General features: G+C 47.8%; 1 pseudogene; it reads left to right on the forward strand.

Annotated features, from left to right (window-relative positions):
- The first annotated feature begins 5788 nt into the window (after nucleotides 1–5788).
- Nucleotides 5789–7170, forward strand: LOC123039104 (phosphatidylinositol 4-phosphate 5-kinase 4-like; annotated as a pseudogene).
- The last annotated feature ends 8967 nt before the right edge of the window (nucleotides 7171–16137 follow it).

Consider the following 16137-nt stretch of genomic DNA (forward strand, 5'->3'; position numbering starts at 1 on the left):
TTATCTACTAAGCAAAAATACAACTATGTATGCATCATTACAGGTAGTATTCTGCAGGTTTCTGTTGCCACCTTCTGAACACTAGCTAGAAACGGCCGTTGTCCCCTGAGCAGACACACCGGCATGAGTGATGGCTGGCGAGGCCATGGACCGGGCAGGGGAATTTGCAGGCTTTAGTCTAAACGCAAGTGCATGATTAGATTATCCAGGCTGCATGCAGGGAGGCAGCAGCCAGAATGCCAGGTTAAGTAGGGCAAGTTGCTGCTGTTGGGTCGGTACCCAACTGGCACGGCACATGCAGAGGGAGGGTGAGATGATACTAGATTCAGATGCTGCTAATCTGGGGTACAACCACAGCACAGAGGGAGTGGGTTGTTTGAGGGCAGGAGCTATATATGCACTGTTTGACATTGATGGATTGACTATTTATCTTTTGGTTGTACATAGATTTAGTCACAAGTGCCATTTTCGATGTAATGTAACGGCAAAAATGTTACAGGTTCGACGTTTCCTGGGGGCTATGAGCATGGGACGCCAAAAAGAAATTGAAAAAAAATCCCTAGCAAGGATGCAGGTGGCGGCCATGATTTCCTAGGAGCTTGGCTTTCCTTGAAATTAATCGCAATGGAAATGACCTTGAGTCAGGCCCATTTCTGCTAGTAGTGATTAGTGAATGACCCTGCTATCTTTTCTCCTGGCTCTCCTCTCCTAGAATCGTGTGAGCTATGTGATGCAGCAGCTATGGAAGCAAAGAAATGGTTGACTGGAGAGCCACGAGGAGCGAAGACGCTCAGGCTTGAGGGTCCTGGTGGACTTGTCTGGCTTGGTTCTTGCCGGCGCCGCCTCTGGTGCCGTAGTCGTGGTAGCAGTACTTGATCCGGCCGGCGGCCACCGCCCTTGGGCTGCGAGGCCTTGCATGACAGCTCCTCCTGATCAGACCTTGCATGACAGCTGCTCCTGATCAGGCTCCCCGTTGTCGAACTGCACGGCGTAGATTCTGTGTTGTTGCACCATGTTCTCATCTTGCTGTTCTAGAGAGAGGATGTTCTCGATGGGGGTTTTGGATTGTGACAAAGCCAGAGGAGAGAGCCCGGGAGATATATATAAATGGCACGAGGGGTTATCAAAGACCAGGGTTTGTTATTAGTGTCATAGGGCCATACTCATACGTAGGAGGTGGAGCGGTTGGTCAAAGGTCACTTTGGTTCGGTTAGGCCAGCCACTAAACCAGAAAGAGACTAGCCGATCGATCATGTACTAGCTAGCTAGCGGCAGCTGGCCGGACGCCGCCGCCCCAGCGCCAGCAGCTCCGACGATCGTCCTCGTTAAGCCTGTTGGGGTTTGGCCCGTGGTGCACTCGCAAAGGGGATAGGGACTAGCCAGCGCCCGCCCGGCCGGGAGGAGTGTCGGCGTCGCTGCCGTGAACCGACGGCGACACCTCGGCCGCCTTGACCCGTGCGTCGACCCGTTGCGTGCGTTAGCCGGCGTGCCGCTGCCCCGTTCGCAAGCGCTTTCATTGTTGTTTGCATGGACGGAGTGGCCCGTGGGCCGCCGCCCTTTTACGTGCATGGACGGAGTCTCGCAAGAAAAACGAAAAAGAAGGAATCCGGACCTCTGTGGAGGAAAAAAAAAGCAAGTGAGTTCGAGTAGCCCGTGGTACACATTTTAGTTTTTTTTTATAAAAGAGAGCTTGCCACTCCGATTTCATTCAGAGAAATCAAATGTTTACAGACTCCAGGACCGACGCGGACTAATATAAATAAACTTCCTAAAGCTGACGATGCTGAAGGAGAGATCCATCCCTCCCTCCTCCCACGCAGCATTTACGTGAAGATTGGCTAAAACCCCAGCACCAAACAGCGCCAGAGAAGCCCCAGATAGCTAGAGTTATAAGTTTTACTTGCTATTACATAGGGGATTAAAGGTCTCTGCCATCTTGGACCAGAAGTTCAGATCGCAACCCAAAAGGAGCAGAAAAGGAGAAAAACAAATGAGCTACAGGCAGCATTGAGAGACGAGCTTCAGCATAGTCTGATCTTCAGGAGCCACCCAGTCTTGGAACTCCAGTCGTCCATCCACGCGTCGCTTTGAAAATCTCCGTAGCCACCTGCACAACTTGCTTTACGCCCTCCTTCATGCGATTTATTCTTTCTTGGTTTTTCTGCAACACACACCATTCATGCAAATTTTTAATGATCAGATTCACAGGAACACAAGGATTAATAACCCTGTGATTGTCAAAAACTAGTCTGTTTCTCAGTTTCCACATCGTCCAAAGCATAGGCGATATTCCCACTGTCATAAGATTCTTATCATTTTTTTTAAAATTTGTTTATCCATCTACCAAATATGTCATTAGTTTTATCAGGAACATCATGTATGTCGAAAGAACATTTCATAACCATCCAAGGCATTTTCGCCACCGAGCAATGTACAAAGAGATGCTCTATATCTTCCTCTCGACCACAAAAGGAACATTTTGTATCCCCTTGCCATCCTCTTTTTTTCAGGTTTGCTTGGTAAGAATACTCTTCCTCAGCAACAACCAGAAGAAAACCTTGACCCTAGGGGCATTTTTGTTTTCCAAAGGAATTTGTATGGATAGCGTAGCCCACTCTGGACCAAGTGTCTGTAACATGTTTTGACAACATATTTACCATCTCCAGACATAGTCCATTTAATTTTGTGTTGAGTTTCATCAAATGTCACACTCTCACACACCTCTCTAATGTGCTCCCATAGATGTAAAGATTCCCCACATAAAGATCTTCTAAAGCTAACTTTAGCAAGTCCTTCTTTCAAAATGTGAGCCACTGACTTTTCCTTATCAAAACAAATGTTGTAAATGTGTGGGTAACTATCTTTTAGAGCTTTAGGGCCAATCCACCAGTCTTCCCAAAATCTGGTGTTCTCCCATTGCCGACCTCACATTTACATAAAGAAAAGAAAAAGTTCTTGTGTTTCATCAGCTCTCCCTAGAATTGTGAGTCACCTTTCCTACTTTTGACACTGGTAATGCAATTCTTTTTAATGTATTTATATTTCAGGATCCTCTGCCACACCCCATCTGTGTTATAAATTTTCCACCACCATTTGCATAACAATGCTTTATTCATGAAGGCTAGATTGTGAATACCCAAACCACCCATATCTTTTGGTTTACATACCTCTCCCCATCTTACCAAGTGATACTTTTTCTTGTCATTACTTTCTTGCCATAATAACCTAGCCCTAAAAAAATTCATTCTTTTTTCCACTCCCACAGGCAAACCATAAAATGACATCATGAATTATGGGATTCCAGTCAGTGAGGATTGGATTAAAGTCAATCTCCCAGCACTAGCTAGCAGCCTCCCTTGCCATGTTCCACACTTTCCTTCCATTTTATTTTCAGAAGGTTTCCAGTCTTTGTTCTTAACTCCTCTCCTTCCTTCTCCCTCTCCCTCTCATCTTCTCTCTCTCTCTCTCCTGCAGCAGGGACTGATCCATGGCGCTACATCGAATCGAGTGCCGCCAACGCCCTCCATGGCTCCTCTCGTATGTCCGCCCCGGAGGCGGCGGCGACTTAACTGAAGCCGAGCTACGACCGGGCGGATGCTCAACTACATCTGCTACTCGTGCTTCCCCTGTTGAGCACCGACGACGATGACGAGGTCGAGTAGAGCAGCTAGGGAAGGTGGAGGAGAAGGCGGACGACGAGCCAGTGGGATGCGCAGAACCAGGATCGGGGGGGGGGGGGGGGGAGACGATAGGAGACCACGGGAAGGTGTTGGATGGCCGCCGGGGTCGCCGGAGCGGGCCGGAATCGGCCGGCGGCTGCTCCCCTTCTCCAGATCGAGGATGCACTCTCCTGGCCTCTCCTGCTTTAGATCGAGGCCATGCTCCAGAAAAAGAGGAAGAGGAGGTGAGGCGGGGAGGCGGAGCTGCGACAAGCGGCGGTGGAAGGGAGAGAAGGAGACGGACCAGGCGCCGTCGACGACGGAGGGAGGTGGAGGGGCTACGCTGAGGGAGCAAGAGGAAAAGAAGGAGGCGGAGGCCGTCCGCGTTGGGCGAGAGGGAGTAGGCGGCTGGGTGGAGAGGAGAGGAGGCGGTCGAGGTGCTGCAGGAGAAGGCGGGAGGAGGAAGCGAGCGAGGGGAAAGGGAGAGGAGAGGATGCTGGATGCGGCGCTCGCCACTGTTTATATACAAATAAAAGGAGACGTGGCCACAGCCGCTAGTTGGACGCAGCCCCTCATCCTTTATATGTTAAATAAAAGGAGACGTGGCCACAACCGCTAGTTGGACGCAGCCCCTCTTCCTTTATATGTTCAATTCTTTTCTTATCAGTTGGGAGACCTAAGTATCTCATAGGAAGTTCTCCCACAGGGCAGGTGAATATGCTGGAGTATTCCTGCCTTTTATCGACAGCTGCCCCAAACAAGAATATCTCACTCTTGTGGAAATTGATTTTTAAGCGAGACATTTGCTCAAACAAACATAATATGTATTTTAAATTGCAAGCACTTTCATAATCATCTTGCAACAAAAAAAAGGTATCATTTGCATATTGTAACATATTAACTCCCCCCTCTAGAGTATCAACCAGTAGCCCTTTAATCAAACCAGCTTTTCTTGCATTATCCATCCAGATAGCTAAATCATCTGCTGCTAGATTAAACATTAAGGGCGACAGAAAATCCCCTTGTCGCAGCCCCTTAGTGTGATCACATTTCCGAAAGTTACTATATACGTACTTATCTATTTTCTTTCATCTTTTTTTTTACTACACAGTGTCGGTTTTCGTTAATTTGATGTGCCCACCTCAACCACGTACTCCCTCCATAAGTACATATAAGACGTTTTAGAGACTTGACACAAGTCTCTATAACATCTTATACTAAGAAGACTAGGCCCGCAAGGTTTCCTTTTTTCTGGTTTTTTTGGAAATTTTTTTACCGTTGTTGTTTGAATGACGCGTGTGCACGGTAGTTTTCTAAAATGTGATTGATCATATTTTTTTGCTTGGTCGGTCTTTTAAGCACGTTTGATTTTGTTGTCGTATGTGCCCTTGTCTATTCACGTGTGTACGGCACATCCTACAAGAGAGAGTTCCTCCTTTTTTTTTAAATTTGATTGACTGTACGTGCCTGTTCCAGAGTTATGTAGGTCAGGTGCACGCCACGCGCCGCTGCATGTCGCCACGTCTGCCTCACATGCAGTTGACCAACAATTTCATCGGTGACACGTTGTCTTCTAGAATTTGCTGGGATTTTGTCTCCTTCAAATTTGTCTCTCTCCTGTATTTCCTTCCTTCGACGCGTCCATGGGCATGCATGTCTGCGCCATGCATCTCGCCACGTTTGCCTGCTGGGCTTTTCTCGTGGGTTCTATTTTTATTTTTTCTCTTCTTTTAGTTGCCTATAAGTACATGTTTGCTTCCTGTTCCTTTGGTTTGGGCTACTCCGCTGCCGGCGGCCTTGTCCTGATTGGCTTGGACGAACTCGGCGCCTTTCATTGCCGCAGCGGAGCGAGATCGCCAGGCTCGCGTTGCCCGCCGGCGTGACGGCGAAGCGGCCGGCAAGGGGTGGAAGCGGTGCAAGGCGCGCACGAGGAGTTCGATTAGCGTGGACGAACTCGGCGCCTTCGTCGCCGTAGCGGAGCGAGATCGTCAGGCCTGTGCTGCCCGTCGGCGCGATGACGAAGGGGCCGGAAAGGAGGTGGAAGCGGCCCAAGGCGCGTGCGAAGGACGACGCGCGCTGTTCGACCGGCCGGAGGCTTGCGCAGGAGGACGCCATTCTGGCTGTAGCCCATGGTAATCCGCCGCAGGTTCCATGGCGTCAGGTGGTCGGTGTCCGGCTCCGGCGGCAGTGAGTTCTTCGGCGGCAGTGAGTTCTTTTGTTCCTCGTTAGTATTGCTCTCTCTTCGCCCCGCTCCAGCTCCGGCCCCTTGGTTGCGGCCTCCTGCGACTTGCGAGGTGTTCTATCGATTGACCAAACCCAAACCGAGCCAGGTCTGAGCATGGACGATGGACATGCATGTACTTTCCTTCCTTAAGTAGTCCTCCTCCTCGGCGTCCTCCGCGGGCGTCCACGATTGCGGCCGCCACAGCCGGGACTACGTCGAGCGCGGCCCCCCAACGGGGACTTCTACACGGGGTAGTGGCGCGGCGGCGTGCCGCACGGCGACGGGAAGTACCTGTGGACGGACTGGTGCATGTACGAGAGGGAGTGGTGGCACGGCAAGGCCACGGGCCGGGGCAAGTTCTCCTGGCCGTCAGGCGCCACCTACAGGGTGAGTTCAAGGACGGCTTCATGGACGGCGACGACACCTGCACCATCGCCGCCGGGGACCCATACAATGCCTCCTAGTCCATGAACCTCCAGGATGGTGACGGCAGGAAGAGCTACGCCAACGGCGACCAATACGACGGCGACTCGCGCTCCGGGCTGCAGGACGGCGCCGGCCGCTACATCTGGCACAACGGGACCGAGTACAGGGGAAGTGGCGGGCCAGCCTCATCGACGGCTGCGGCGCGCTCGCCTGGGCCGACGGCAACCGCTATGACGATGGCTTGGAGGACGGCTGCCCGCGCGGCCAGGGCACCTTCCGATGGGCCGACGGCAGCGTCTACGTCGGCTTCTGGACACGAGAAGGCCTGAGCGGCATTGTCCAGCAGAAGGGCGTCTACCAGTACCACCCGTCTCCGGCGGCGTCGTCCCCGACAGCGCGCGACCCCCGCGATGGCTTCACGAGGGAACTGCCGGGGTTCACGTCGGCGCCACCGAGTCCACGCCGCTGCAGAGGCCGCTCAACAGTTCGGGTAACCGGACGGCCAATGTGCGGGCGAGCTCCGTGTCCGGGATGAGCAATTGCTCCATCGGCGACCCGAAGTACGACAAGATTTGCATCTGGGAGTCGGACGACGACATCACCTGTGACATTGTGGACGGGGCCGCTCTGTTGGACGACGCGCGGAGGAGCGTGAGGACGGAGGACGGCGGGGAGAGCGCGGCGCTTCTGCCTCCGCCGTCCCAGGCGCCGCGCATTGCCAAGTCAAGTGGGTGTCCCCGTCGCTGACGAAGCAACAGGGTGACCATCGTCAAGGGACACAAGCACTACGAGCTCATGCTGAACTTGCAGCTCGGGATCAGGTGGGTTGCTTCTGTCATCTTCCTTCATCAGCGAGTCTGAAACTCTAAATTACGAAGATTTTGGAACTTTTGGTTGTGGAATTCGATCAACCAGAGAAATTTGCATTTGCTTACAGTACCTCTGCTTCACGCAGAGTTATAGGAATATAGACAAGACTGAAATATGTGTTCATGAAGCCTATAGACGCTAACCAATATTCTTATGGCCCATGGTCCTATGTAAAGTATTCCAATACATTTCCACAAATCAGTTTTATATTCTTCACGTAACACATGTTCATGTCCAATCAGGGATGGATTGAAGTGGTGCTGGGACATGTATAGAGAAGGAGCCCACCTGTATGGACAAGTTTTGAATTGGGATGTGCTGCTTCCTACCTGGTGGTGTAGACGTTAGATGAGGGATCTCCATATAAGTAGAATGTCACACATATGAATGTTGCATCTGCGATGATTCATAGAAAACAAGCCAAGAGAACGATTCATCAGTTGCATATCTTTTTTTATGTTCTACATGTTATTCCTTTCTCTTTAAGTTGGTCTGCTGTTCAAAAAAAAAGCTGAGAATGTAATTATATGAGTAGCCTAGTTAAGTGTGTTCAAGAAGTATACATAGAAAAAAATAGACTGCTAGGCGTAAAAACTCGAGCTGGCTACAAAGGTACGCACATGCAGAACGTACAACAAATTTTCAGAAACTATATCAAAGCAAACACATACTGAACCAATGGGTGCGGCGTGCCGCCGCACATGCTTCAGTGGATCGACTTGAATAGGTTGGCTTGTGATGATATGTCACTTAGGACCAGCAGCGATGGTTTGATTCAGATCTTCAGATGTAAAGTTCACTACCACTACATCATGATCAATATCTTAGGTCTAAGGAGAGAACATGAGCTTCATACTTCCACTATCACTACATGTTGTAGATCACTTAAGTATGTATCTACTAGATGTATCTTTTTTTTCATGAACTACTCTGCCATGAATCAAGTCTTGGGACAACTTATCAAATATTTTAAAAAAACTAAATATCTTATCAATCCATATGGCGCAGCGTGCCGCCGCGCACTACTCGCTAGTATTTATCTACAGAGGTAGACCATCGCAAGTGGAAGATCTTAGGGCATGTTTGGTTCCCAGCCTAAGGTTGCCGTGCCTATCCTTAGTCATGCCATAACATCTTAGACATGTGTTTGGTTCATTGACGGACGCGGCTAATCTGCACCCGAGCTCATATGCTCCCGCATGAACAGTAAAATCAAAAAAATATCGAAAAAAATCAAAAAAATCCAATTTTTTTTAGAGAAACATTGACAAAAGTTCTAAGTGCCTGCAAAAATTCGTCATGAAATCACATTCCTAGAAGGCGTGGCAAAAAAAATTGTACTATGAAAAAGCTACTTTCAAACCCATTTTGAAGCACTGAATTTGTTTTTTTTTTGCCACGCCTTCTAGGAATGTGATTTCATGACGAATTTTTGCAGCACTTAGAACTTTTGTCAATGTTTTTTCCAAAAAAAATTGGAATTTTTGAATTTTTTCGATTTTTTTTCGATTTTACTATTCATGCGGGAGCATATGAGCTCGGGTGCAGAATGGACTTTTCGGTTCATTGACACATTTGTGGCTTGCCACATTTTTCTAGTTGTATGGTCCACATGTCATAGGCTTAATTTTTTGCCAAATCTTGCCACACTTGTGATGGTCATTTTGTTAGCCACACTTTTTTTATGGAAGCCACACTTTGCCTAAAGTTAGTTGTGGCAAAGTTAGTCATGAACCAAACAAGCCCTTAACTTGCACCGAAATGTGCAAAAGGGAAAACATCCGCATGCTTGTGATCAGTTGTTTGGACCTGGTGTCGTTTTCCTTCCTATATTTCCCCATCACCCCCGATCGTCATCGGAATTGCCGGCTGGCCATTGGGCATGTACGTGTAAGTTCCTTCTCGAACGGCTGATCATTAGCTCTTGCGCCACTGGATAAGAAGGGCGCGATGCTCGGCTGGCCCTCGGCGATCGCCCACTAGTGCTTGCAGCTCACGCCCAGGCGCCCAGCTGCCCCTGCCCGGCTACGTTATCTCGCTGCGCCTTCGCGCCACCCTCCTCTGGTAGGAACGAGCGAACGGTCGTAAAAAAATTCACGAAGAAACCCGTAGACTGAGCTTGTCGTGGTTATAAATAGAGACGCCGCTCGTGAACGATTACTGATCGAACTAATCATCGTTGCAGAGACGCTCCCCGCCCGTGACGTATTGGTCGAACCCATGCATCCAACCTGGGCATGGCACGGGCCTCCTCTCCTCGATTGATGGGTGCGTGAATGACATGGCATCGAGTAGCTAGGCTATGCTTATCACGGGGATATTGATATACTCCTACGTCGAGATTAGTCCAAGCCGGCAAACTAGTGGCGCCGGAACTGATAAGGACGCCACGTCACTCACGCGCGCCGGTCCAGATGAAGGAACCAACAAGTTACAGTAGCTGTCGCGAGTGGATCGATCGGCGCGGCAACAGAGCCCATGAATGATCGCGTCATCACGCATAGTGGGACTATTATGCGCGGCGATCGAGCGAGCATTGAGTATTCCTCATTGAGAAGACTTGTGACGTGTCCGTGCGTTTATAAGAGTGAGTTCTGTGTTAAAAATAGACTTGTGACGTGTTTGGTGCGTGATGCACAGCGCATTGACCATTGAGCTTTGGGTCTGCTATCTTCTTGAGGACTTTGTTGTGGTTAGAACATCTACAGCCACAATGTACAAATTTGGCCCCCAAACATCCGAGTACGCGCCCGGTCAGCGTACGGGCGTGTCCGCTTTGAGTCCCTATTTTTTTCGTTCACGCAGGCATGTTTCTCAGTTTTTCTTATATGTCCGGACACATGCATGTAAAAAATAATAAAAAAGAAAAAAGTTGCTCCATGATGGGCCCAATCCTAGTGGCAGGCGCAGGACCACTGACCGGGCACGCTCGGGCACTCCTCAGAACATCTTTAGCAGACCCCATATATCTCGTAAACCCGCATAATTCCGGTGAGTATACGGTCTCGACCAAATTTTCTGGCCAGAACAGAGTCCATATACTCGTCCGGCCCGTAAATTTTTTTACCGCGGCCCGCAACCCCCCCTCCCCCTGCGACGCCGTATATGTACGGGTTTGCGGGGCAGATACGGGTCGAAACCCTATACCCCTGCCGCCGCGTTTCCACGCGATTCCCCACTCTCTCCCCCGCATTTCTCGCCGCCGGTGAGCCCTCTTCCGCCTCCAAACGCCATGTGGGGTCGTATGTGGAGCTCCGGCCGCAGCGGCGACCCCGAGCGCGAGCGGTGTGTCCGCGCGGACGGCGCGAGGCGAGGAAGTGGACGAACCAAAGCCTCGAGCCACCGTCAAGGCTCCTTCGCCGCGAGACAGAGGAGTATGACCGCCGGCACAGGCGGCCACCCTCCTCGGCCGTGGGCTCTTCCTCCGCCGCGAGGGGTCCTTCCGGCGCGGCACTTCTCCCCGTGAAGAGGGAGTGGTAGAAGGAACCAGAGGACCTCGAGCTCGTCGCCGTCAAGCAGGAGCCAGAGGAGATTGAGCACCAAGGCGTCGTCGGGCCCGAAGATTTCGTGGCCGATGTTGACGCGGTTGTGGCCGCCATTGCCAAACAGAGCTTGCGCGAGGAGGCGGAGCGCCAGCACCACGATGAGGAGCTCGAAGACCTCATGCTCAAGCAGGCGGTCACGGCCAACCTTGCCGCGAAGGACAAGGACGACGAGTGGCGGCGCATCCGCAAGGAGCAGAGGCAGAAATTCATCGATCTCGTCAGCTCCGACGAGGAGGACTGAGGTCCTCCACCGCGTCCTCCTCGGTCGCGAGCTTGTCCATTTTGGTACATCGATCTCTGCCTCGCCGCCGCGAGATCCCCCACCCCCCTCTAGTAATAGAACGTAAGTAGTACAATGTAGTATGTATAATGAACTATGAATGATCATTTAGTATGTGATGAACTAGCGTGGTTGTCATTTCTCCCATGTTTTTTTTAAATTATACATATTCATATACGGGGTCTACTCTGTCGCGCATGATTTCGACCCGCAAAACATATCTTCGTCGAACTGTAAACGCCTTATGCGGGTCGGCATTATACGTGGTCTGCTAAAAATGCTCTCATACTCATCTCATATATGAGATGAATATGAGGGCTGCCGGACAACCCGGGCATTTAAGAAGGTTTCGAGGGGTCCAGTTTAGTCAAAATTTTTGCTACTTTTTGCTTTTCTCTCTTGTCCGGTCGATGGTCACATCTTGGATTCAGCAGCGGCGGTGCTTAGTGTCGTTTTCCCTTTTGAGGGTGTTGTAGTCGAGTTTAGTGTCCTACGGCATGTCGTGGCTTTGTATTCAGCCATGCCTATGTTATGCTTTAGGCAATCTAGTCGCGTGTGTTTAGACTGTTCGTTATCTAGGGTTCTGCTTTGTAAGAAGTCATCTTCCTACTTGTATTGTTCAGACATGTACTTTTATGTTTGCTTTATCTATAAAAGCCGAAAAATGCAAACGGCGAACGGGTGCATCGGATGATATGAAAAAAACATAATTTTACATCACAAAAAAAATATAGAATTATTTTGTACATACACAAATACAATAACGTTCAGGAAAATTTTCATAACAATATACTTTCATACGTGGCATAGACAATAAATACATACATGAAAATGGGCTTTTTTTTGTTGTTGGGCGGGATTTGTTTTTGTGCAGCTAGCAAATCATAATATTTTTGTGTAGAAGACTATAGGATGCAACTCAAATTGTATTCATCGGAGTTTGTTACAATATATACAGGTGGTGTCTTGCGTGACAAGCCAACTAACCCTACAATATCTCTAAGAATCAACTATACAAGGCTAGAGATAATAGGAGAATCAGTCGGTAATAAATACAAAGATATCACGTTTCTGTTGGGGAACGTAGTAATTTCAAAAATTTCCAACGCACACGAAAGATCATGGTGATGCATAGCAACGAGAGGGGAGAGTGTTGTCCACGTACCCTCGTAGACCGAAAGCGGAAGCGTTAGCACAACGCGGTTGATGTAGTCGTACGTCTTCACGATCCGACCAATCAAGTACCGAACGTACGGCACCTCCGAGTTCATCACACGTTCAGCTCAATGACGTCCCACAAACTCCGATCCAGCAGAGCTTTGCGGGAGAGTTCCGTCAGCACGACGCCGTGATGACGGTGTTGATGATGCTACCAACGCAGGGCTTTGCCTAAGCACCGCTATGATATTACCGAGGTGAAATATGGTGGAGGGGGCACCGCACATGGCTAAGAGATCAAGAGATCAATTGTTGTGTCTAGAGGTGCCCCCCTGCCCCCGTATATAAAGGAGGGAGGGAGAGGTCGCCCTAGAGGAGGGCGCGCCAAGTGTGGGGAGTCCTACTAGGACTCCCAAGTCCTAGTAGGATTCCCCTTTCCTTTCCGGAGTAGGAGAGAAGGAAAGAGAGGGAGAGGGAGAAGGAAAAGGGGGCTGCACCCCTTGTCCAATTCGGACCAGAGGGGGGGCGCACGCCTCCTTCCTTTTGGCCTCTCTCCTCTATTCCTGCATGGCCTAATAAGGCCCATATACTCCCCAGCGAATTCCCGTAACTCTCCGGTACTCCGAAAAAATACCCAAATCACTCGGAACCTTTTCGAAGTCCGAATATAGTCGTCCAATATATCGATCTTTACGTCTCGACCATTTCGAGACTCATCGTCATGTCCCCGATCTCATCCGGGACTCCGAACTACCTTCGGTACATCAAAACGCATAAACTCATAATACCGATCATCACCGAACTTTAAGCGTGTGGATCCTACGGGTTCGAGAACTATGTAGACATGACCGAGACACGTCTCCGGTCAATAACCAATAGCGGAACCTGGATGCTCATATTGGCTCCCACATATTCTATGAAGATCTTTATCGGTCAAACTGTATAACAACATACGTTGTTCCTTTTGTCATCGGTATGTTACTTGCCCGAGATTCGATCGTTGGTATCTCAATACCTAGTTCAATCTCGTTACCGACAAGTCTCTTTACTCGTTATGTAATGCATCATCTCGTAACTAACTCATTAGTCACATTGCTTGCAAGGCTTATAGTGATGTGCATTACCGAGAGGGTCCAGAGATACCTCTCCGACAATCGGAGTGATAAATCCTAATATTGAAATACGCCAACTCAACAAGTACCTTCAGAGACACCTGTAGAGCACCTTTATAATCACCCAGTTACGTTGTGATGTTCGGTAGCACACAAAGTGTTCCTCTGGTAAACGGGAGTTGCATAATCTCATAGTCATAGGAACATGTATAAGTCATGAAGAAAGCAATAGCAACATACTAAACGATCAAGTGCTAAGCTAACGGAATGGGTCAAGTCAATCACATCATTCTCTAATGATGTGATCCCGTTAATCAAATGACAACTTATATCTATGGCTAGGAAACTTAACCATCTTTGATTAACGAGCTAGTCAAGTAGAGGCATACTAGTGACACTATGTTTGTCTATGTATTCACACATGTATTATGTTTCCAGTTAATACAATTCTAGCATGAATAATAAACATTTATCATGAAATTAGGAAATAAAGAATAACTTTATTATTGCCTCTAGGGCATATTTCCTTCAGTCTCCCACTTGCACTAGAGTCAATAATCTAGTTGACATCACCATGTGATTTAACACTAATATTCACATCTGCATGTGATTAACACCCATGGTTCACATCGTCATGTGACCAACGTCCAAAGGGTTTACTAGAGTCAATAATCTAGTTCACATCGATATGTGATTAACACCCAAAGAGTACTAAGGTGTGATCATGTTTTGCTCGTGAGAGAAGTTTAGTCAACGGGTCTGTCACATTCAGAGCCGTATGTATTTTGCAAATATTCTTTGTCTACAATGCTCTGCACGGAGCTACTCTACCTAATTGCTCCCACTTTCAATATGTATCTAGATTGAGACTTAGAGTCATCTGAATCGGTGTAAAAGCTTGTACCGATGTAACTCTTTACGACAAACTCTTTTATCACCTCCATAATCGAGAAACATTTCCTTAGTCCTCACTAAGGATATTCTTGACCGCTGTCAGTGATCTACTCCTAGATCAAAATTGTACTCCCTTGCCAAACTCAGAGCAAGGTATACAATAGGTCTGGTACATAGCATAGCATACTTTATAGAGCCTATGACTGTGGCATAGGGAATGACTTTTCATTCTCTTTCTACTTTCTCCCATGGTAGGGTTTTGAGTCTTACTCAACTTCACACCTTGCAACACAGGCAAGAACTCCTTCTTTGACTGTTCCATTTTGAACTACTTCAAAATCTTATCAAGGTATGTACTTATTGAAAAATCTTATCAAGCGTGTTGATCTATCTCTATAGATCTTGATGCTCAATGTGTAAGTAGCTTCACCGAGGTCTTTCTTTGAAAAACTATTATTCAAGTATCCTTTTATGCTATCCAGAATTTCTATATCATTTCCAATCAATAATATGTCATCTACATATAGTTTTAGAAATGCTACAGAGCTCCCACTCACTTTCTTGTAAATACAGGCTTCTCCAAAAGTCTGTATAAAACCATATGCTTTGATCAACTCATAAAAGCATATATTCCAACTCCGAGATGCTTGCACCAGTCCATAGATGGATCGCTGGAGTTTGCACATTTTGTTAGCACCTTTAGGATTGACAAAACCTTCTGGTTGCATCATATACAACTCTTCTTTAATAAATCCATTAAGGAATGCAGTTTTGACATCTATTTGCCAGATTTCATAAAATGTGGCAATTGCTAACATGATTCGGACAGAGTTTTAAGCATCGATACGAGTGAGAAAATCTCATTGTATTCAACACCTTGAACCTGTCGAAAACCTTTTTCGACAATTCGAGCTTTGTAGATAGTAACACAACTACCAGCGTCCGTCTTCCTCTTGAAGATCCATTTATTTTCTATGGCTTGCCGATCATCGGGCAAGTTAACCAAAGTCCACACTTTGTTCTCATACATGGATCCCATCTCAGATTTCATAGCCTAAAGCCATTTTGCGGAATCTGGGCTCATCATCGCTTCCATATAGTTCGTAGGTTCGTCATGGTCAAGTAACATGACCTCCAGAACAGGATTATCGTACCACTCTGGTGCGGATCTTAATCTGGTTGACCTACGAGGTTTGGTAGTAACTTGATCCGAAGTTTCATGATCATCATCATTAACTTCCTCACTAATTGGTGTAGGAATCACAGGAACAGATTTCTGTGATGAACTACTTTCCAATAAGGGAGCAGGTATAGTTACCTCATCAAGTTCTACTTTCCCCCCACTCACTTCTTTTGAGAGAAACTCCTTCTCTAGAAAGGATCCATCTTAGCAACGAATATCTTGCCTTCGGATCTGTGATAGAAGGCGTACCCAATAGTTTTCTTTGGGTATTCTATGAAGACGCACTTCTCTGATTTGGATTCGAGCTTATCAGGTTGAAACCTTTTTCACACAAGCATCGCGGCCCCAAACTTTAAGAAACGACAACTTTGGTTTCTTGCCAAACCACAGTTCATAAGGCGTCGTCTCAACGGATTTTGATGGTGCCATATTTAAAGTGAATGCAGCTGTCTCTAATGCATAACCCCAAAACGATAGTGGTAAATCAGTAAGATACATCATGGATCGCACCATATCCAATAAAGTGCGGTTACAACGTTCGGACACACCATTACGCTATGGTGTTCCATGTGGTGTGAGCTGTGAAACTATTCCACATTGTTTTATATGGAGGCCAAACTCGTAACTCAAATATTCTCATCCACGATCAGATCGTAGAAACTTTATTTTCTTGTTACGATGATTCTCCACTTCACTCTGAAATTCTTTGAACTTTTCAAATGTTTCAGATTTGTGTTTCATTAAGTAGATATACCCATATCTGCTTAAATCATTTGTGAAGGTCAG

This window comes from Triticum aestivum, chromosome 2B (assembly GCF_018294505.1).
Source record: "Triticum aestivum cultivar Chinese Spring chromosome 2B, IWGSC CS RefSeq v2.1, whole genome shotgun sequence".
NCBI lineage: Eukaryota > Viridiplantae > Streptophyta > Magnoliopsida > Poales > Poaceae > Triticum > Triticum aestivum.